Here is a 6,963-nt window from a genome sequence, read left to right as displayed (position 1 = left end):
AGTGCAAAACTTCTTACCCTCCCCCCCAAGCATGGCAAGTAATTTTTCTGGAAAAAAGAACTCCCTTTTATCAAAGAATTGTACCAGACTGTGTGATGAACTGTGGTCTTAGAATCTGAGAGTACTTAAGTTGATATTCACTGTATAGGGCTAAAAGGTGGCTGAATATTGAAATACAAACAGTTTTGTATAGTTAAAAATACCAACAAAGATAACTAAAGCAATTCAGAATTCATCTTAATCTTTTTATTTATCAAAATTCACACAATGAGTTCTATAAAAACCCATGTAACAGTTTACTTCCGTGGTTTTGGTGGTTTATATTAAATTGACACTTGTCTTCAAGTAGCTTGAAAACCATTCTAAACAGACAGATCATCACGAGTGTAAAGTATCATCAATATAAAATGTAACATCACCCTGTAGTCTATCAAAATTATCATAAATTAATTTTCATAAAAAACCTAGAGGTGGTTTGTAATTAATTTCAGTAGCAAAGTGCAGTGCATTTCCATATTAAGGATTCAGAACATTTTTATGCATCTCTCAAAACGGTGGCATGAAGTTCTCTTGAGCTACAATGGGAATCAGAGTGTTCTCCAACTCCTTCTGCTTCTGCAGGAGGCCCTGAAATAAATACAAATGTGAACATTCTGTCTTCCTCACACAGCCTGAACCAAAGAAGCATCATTGTTTCATAGTTAAAAACAATTTACCTGTTGAGGCCCAATGGTTTTTAAGTACACAACTTCAGAAAAAACAGTAAAGCCTCATAGACTTGGGGAAGAGGGAACTTCTACAGCAGCCTTCAAAGTGTGACTGGAGTGGAAGCCAGGCCAATTTCCAGGGATGACCATGCAGAGGGAAAAAGGACTCCAGTGTATGAAATGGAACTTTCTCATCCCTTTGTGCACTGTCTCTGCATTTGCAATATTGTAGTGAATTCTTGCATGAAGTGGAACCCAGAATCCTGATGGGCATTGGCTTTTGGTCTTAACACAAAGGATACCCTTCAGAGCAAGGGCAGCAGGGCCACTGGAACCAGACCAGTGTCTGACATTCCAGGAGACACAGATTAACTGTCACAAGGTTCAAGGTTCCTGCTGTGTCAATGGTTCTTGTAAGTACTGATGACAGAGAGAACCTGTCACCAAAATAACTCCTGGAAATGTATCCTTGTCTATCAAGTCATACATGATAAAACTATGACAAGTATGTGCATAAATTGAAAATAAGTGTTTTTACTGTAATTAACAGGATCATATATATTGATACATCTGGCCCCCTTGCTCTCCATCCATTTTAGACTTATCAGAAATAATTTGATACCATGGAAGTTTGTTTTCAAAAAAAAAAAAAAAAGTAGTTATTTTTCTCAGAGTTACAAGGCCTTTCTCAAAGATAAGAGTTACAGGCTGCTAGCACAGCTCAGTCCAGACCTAATGCAAGGCAGCAGCTCCTACAGCAGTTTAGACACAGATTCCTGGTGGCACCAAAGGAAAGCAGCCTGTAAGACTCCACTTTGGCTCCTTCTAAGGCAGCAGCTGCCTACTTTCAATCACTTGATGAATTGCTTTCTAATTAATCAACAGGATCTGCTTATTTCTATTAATGGGTGAGTGTTTTCAGTCTCTGTGTCTGATAATGAGTATTTTTGCAGAGCATTTTTTGCATGTAGAAGCACATCACAAAAACAAGTTATAAAATAAACTGGCCTAAATAAACCAAGAGCTGAGGAACAAGTAACCCTGAAAGTTGACAGCTGAGTGTTTCTCACAAGGGTTGCACAGGTACTGGAAAGGTGCTCAGCAATACCTCCCCAGGGAGCCGTGGGGTGTGTCCCCACCCAGTCATTGTCACCTGCAGCCCTTGGCAGTGCAGCTGCTGCTGCCTCAGGAACAATGGGGAGCTCTGGTAGTACTGACCTGGGGGTGAGTCCTCTTAAACTTTGTCCCTCCTTTTTCACAAATAATTCACTCTGCTCGGCTTATCCACTGACTTTTGATTTCAGTGAGGAAAGAGAGTGTTGCTAGCTCCTATACCTGCTGTGACCTGAGACATAGGAAGAGATTTGCTGTCTTAAAGCAAATGCAGTGACAGACTCACCCTGCCTCCTCTTTTCCCTGGGTCAGCCAGTCCCACTGGGCTCTTACTGCACCAGCCCAGCTGTGTTTATCACTGGCTCAATGTGCAGTTCAAAGACTAAAGACTGGTTCAAATTATGTGACTATTATGTGAATTCCCCCAAACGAAACAATGGCTAAATCTGTTGTAAATATAGGTATCTATGTCTGTAGTCTGAAGCCATCAATCCACTCTATATATGTATATATAAATGTAGAAGAACGAGACCAGATCATCTTCTGAAACAGAAAACTCAGCTTTTTGTATTTCAGACAAAATCCTACACTATTCATACCTTGCAGTGAAATAACTGAAGCAAAACAGGTGTCATCTGTACGTCAGGAGGAGAACAATACTTTGGCATACAAGGTATACTGAAATGGAACAGTTCATGCCCTAAATACCTTCTGCAGCTGGAAGGGTATTTAAAAAGGAACTCCACATGTTTTAAGTTAAATCTCCTGCAGAACCAAGATCTACTGAAAGACTAACCTGTTACTTTTTAGCCACTGCAAAATTGACTGTAAGTTCATGTGGCTTCTCTGAGCTTGCCAACTTTGACCTGTTTACATAACCATGGTTTTTACAGCCTCAGCAAGCACATGGATCAAGCTGTACCTTGAATCTGGCTTCACTCTTAAACAAAATGCCACTGGTAAGTGAGGTGAAATACAGAACATGGACTTGTCTCAACAAGGTGAACCAGTAGGACCTAGGGGTGACTGCAAACTCTAACTGCTTCCCAAAGAGGGACCTAGCCCCATGCTAGGAGTGATAACTGCAACTGCTTCCCAAACAAGGACCTAGCCCTGGCCAGCTGAAAGTGATAAAGAGGAGAAAACTCCCAAAGGACCAGCAGAAAACAGTGAAGATGCAAAGTCATAGGTTCTGCTAGAACAGAAATGGAACTAAAGTATAATCAGTGAAACAGGTATAGGTGGCCCATAAGCCTACCATGAAGACCTCTGTGTCATAAAGGAAGATGTAGTTATTTGTGTTAGTTAGACTGGAATGGTGTGTTGTATTTGTAAGCTGAAGATAAGAAATCCACAAGTTACATAAGGCCCCAACCCCCAGGTCTGGGACTCCAAAATAAGTAAGTGGCAGGGATTGGTGTCAGATTTGTATAAAAGCTGGTGTGAAATGAACAACAGTGGGACGTGCAGGTGGGTGTGCTGAGCCCTGCATGCTCCTGGCACCAGTAAAGGTGTCTTCACCTCGCAGTACCTGTTGCGGAGTAGATTCCTTTGGATCAGAAGCCAAAATACTTTACAGCTGGAGATATGTGAAACCAACACAGAAGCTGTTAGAAACTGGCAGCCTTTCAGTGTTGGGTCACAACTTTTCCTACTGACCTGGGGAGAGTCATGAGCCTTTTTTTGCACAAGGAGTTTACCTACTGCTGAAACACTGTGGGGATGTTATAAACAGCTATGCAGTAGTTGGCTTTCACTATAATTTATTTGCTTTAATTTTTAAATTGAAATTGTTTGCAAACAATTATTGAAAGTTTTAAACTGCTTTTTTAAGTATAACATTTGTAATGGCTGGCAGGCAGTGTAAAAGGGAAAGCAAGGTTTTCACAAGAGCTAAGTGGGTTTGTGAAAGATGTATTTTAAGATATGCTGGCTATTGCAAAATGTACATCTAAGACAGCATAAGTGGAGAGCAGAAGACCCTAAAAGGAAAACTACCAAGCCTAAAAGTGGCATCTGAAGACCACCCTAGACTGCTGACATCTACAACTACTGAATTGTGCAAATGCTGTGAAAATTTGAAGCAAGACTGTAGTCAGTGAGCTCAGAATAAATTTGCAGTCATTCGAGGAAGTAATGCAACAGTAACAGTATAAAAGACTGTAAGCTGAGGAACTGGGTGTGTCACTGGCTTTGCCATGCACCCAGGCCTGTAGCTTTTGCTTTATAATTATCCCTTATTATAATTTACTGAAACTCTTAAAAATTTAAGAGGAGTGGGCTTCATTTCTCACGGTGTACATGGCAGTGCTTCTGTCTTTCTAAACCACAACAGGTAATCAATCAATAGCCTCAACTACTGTAAATTTTGTTGTGCTTCACTGTCAGATTTTCTTCCCTTTGATTATTTATGAAATTTTCCTCTCTGAAGGCAGAGAAAAATCCTGTTGCTAGCAATAAGGTACATTTAGTTTGGGCCCATTCAGAAGGAAGGGAAGATACTGGTACATGTTTATTTTCAGGTTCCTCACAATGAAAAGGCAAGCCTGAAGTAAATATTTTTTGTCTTGCAGTCCTGTGAGGCCATTTAGAAGCATAAAGGAGAAGTGCTCATGTGCATGTCCAGGCCTGTGGCTTCAGTGGCTGTGGGCCACACCTTGCTGCCAACCAGTGCAGTATCCAATTCACTCAGGCTCCGATAACCAGATGCCATGACCAGTGCCTGACTAGGGAGAGAACAGTGTACACAAACACACGCAGCCTTTTATCGCAGGAGCTAGTGTGTCTGTGGCATTAAGCTAATTTCCATTATATTTTCAGAAAACCTGGCTGATTGACAAATCCTGAATTTTCTTTTTACATGCTAACAAGTAGCAGCTGTCTCGGAAGGATTTTTTAAGTGTTCATACTTCCAGTTTGCAAATTACAACATTTTTCCAGGCCTGCCACAAGACCACCCCACCAACCCCACTGTTCTGTCCTGACCTGGGAACAACAGAGGGGAAAGCTCATTTATCAAGGTTCTAGTGTTGTGTTAAAACTCTCTTTTGAAATTGATACATTCCCTACAAACAACCCTAACCATAGAAACCTGGACACCAAAGAAAGTAATTTCTCTTGGTTTCAAGGTTGCTCAGGCACTTCACTGTTTCATAGTTAAGGACTAAGGCATCCATATTCTCTCTAAGGACTGTCCAAAGATGGAAGCAAAAAGTGAAAAACAAAATTAGTTAAATGGAACAAAAGTAGAGGACAGGGCCCAAAATATAAATCAAATGATGGCAACAGAATTAAAGATAATGATGTGAAAATTTTTACTTCAGTGTAATGTGTATAAATATATACACATGCAGAGTTATCCAATAAATTTTTGCTTACCTGTCGTAATTTTGACAATCCTTTGAGAATTTCTTGTTGTCTCTCTCTGATTGTAACTACATCAGGATTTAGAAGAGCATCTCTAACGTGATCTGAGCTAAAAATCTGTCGTGGCATTTGGTAAGAATCTAAAAGTAAACATATATCAAATCAGTTAATAAAATTCTTTATTAATTTTCTTTTAATTTTGAAGCAGCAGAATTTGAAAGCTTATGAAAATCAGGGGTTGGTTGCTATTGAGATTATAATCTGTATTTTTAAGTCAAACAACACTTAGATTGCTAAACCCCAATCTCTATACAGCAAAGCAAGAAAGTGTAGTCATACTTCATGAAAGGTATTTTTAAATTGATAACATATCTGTTGCTTTTCTGATTTTAAATCGTTGTGGTTTGGTTTTTTTGTAATACCGAGTATAACTGGGTCGTACAGCCTTTGTGTGCACTGCTGTGACGTAGGAGGTTACTGCACAGTTCAGTAAAACGCAGCAGCCCTCCAGTGTCTCTCCTCTCCAGGATCAGGTGAGTACCGTGGGTGTGGCGTGCCGAGGCTCGGCTCGGCGCTGCGTCCGGCTGGAGGCAGTACACCTCCCGTGTGCGCACGTAGGGCACGAACTGCGCCGAGGGAGGGCTCCGCGGCTCGGCCACTGCGGCGGGGGAGCGCCTGGCCTGGGCGGCCTCTCTTCCACACAGCGGCTTACACAGCAGGAAATGAGAAGCCTGGATCTCTCTTTGTTGTACTTGGAGTAATCTGTTCCTAACTGCTGGAACAGGTGGGGATTCAGATCTGTAAGGAACAACTGAAGTTATAAAAAAGCTCAAACGATACTTCAGTAATGTGATTTTCTCAAATAACAGAGACAATCTTTGGAGGACAAGATTTTTGCTTATTTATTCTGCTTTTATACTTGCAATCTGTATGGTCTTGTGTATTTTTAATAGTAGACAATGAGATATATCTAAATTCTTTAAAAAAAATCAGGAAAGAAAAGCACATGCATTTCAGTAATAATGTATTCCTACATTTCATTAATGCAAAGTATTGACGTACCTTTCCTCATTCAAGTGATTCTTATGAAATTTTTCTTCCTAGAAGAAAACAAAAAAGTCAAAAGCAAAACAAAAAATTTCTGTGTTTTTTACATTAAAAGCTTCGATTTTTCAGAAAAAGTTTGTTCTGAAATTCCAAAAGGACTTGTTTGACCTGGCTTCAGGAGAAAGGCATTTATCAAAGATTTGCATTTAAGACACTTGCAGTGCCCGTGAAATAAAGCAACACATTACAGGAGGATTTACTCCAAGTTTCTGTCTTTGGCAGCTCTAAGCACTATCAAAAATATTATGTCTATCCTCCTATCCTTGGAGCATAGGAATTTATAAACCTGAAAGGTTCAATCCAAGATATTAAAGGAAAGGTCCAGAGTTTTGTTATTTGAAGATGTGAGAAAGTGAGGTGTTTATGCATATAGAGAGTGAACAAGTGAGAGAGAGGGCAAGAGAGAAGCCAAAAATATATCTGATAGTATTTTCTTTAAAAGACTTTTTTCCAGCCACAAGCTCTACAGATATAATGCTTACTGCAAATGGAGAATGACTCCACTAAGAAGGATGCATTTCTGTGGCAATGGAGTACATCCTCAGTAATCCATATTCTTTGCAGAAATAAACACTGTTTTCTTGAGTAGGTGCTGCTGTACCTCACCTGTCAGCACAGCACAATGACTGGACAAAAAAAAGCAAGTCAGTCATGTCACTGTGTCCTGCAC

The 6,963-nt window shown here is 40.1% G+C and overlaps 1 protein-coding gene and 1 long non-coding RNA gene across 23 annotated transcripts in view; both read right to left on the bottom strand.

Annotated features, from left to right (window-relative positions):
- SLMAP (sarcolemma associated protein) overlaps nucleotides 1–6,963 on the bottom strand; it is a 455,854-nt gene that overhangs the window by 447,470 nt on the left and 1,421 nt on the right. The gene's annotated exons all lie outside the window — the stretch shown is intronic.
- Nucleotides 234–5,532, bottom strand: LOC137480659 (uncharacterized). The gene is made up of 3 exons (XR_011003017.1): nucleotides 5,199–5,532; nucleotides 1,926–2,052; nucleotides 234–627 (listed from the first exon to the last, which is right to left on the bottom strand). It is a non-coding gene; the product is annotated as an uncharacterized lncRNA (long non-coding RNA).

This window comes from Anomalospiza imberbis, chromosome 11, assembly GCF_031753505.1.
Source record: "Anomalospiza imberbis isolate Cuckoo-Finch-1a 21T00152 chromosome 11, ASM3175350v1, whole genome shotgun sequence".
In the NCBI taxonomy this organism is placed as follows: Eukaryota; Metazoa; Chordata; class Aves; order Passeriformes; family Viduidae; genus Anomalospiza; species Anomalospiza imberbis.
This window is presented reverse-complemented; position numbering and strand designations above follow the sequence as displayed.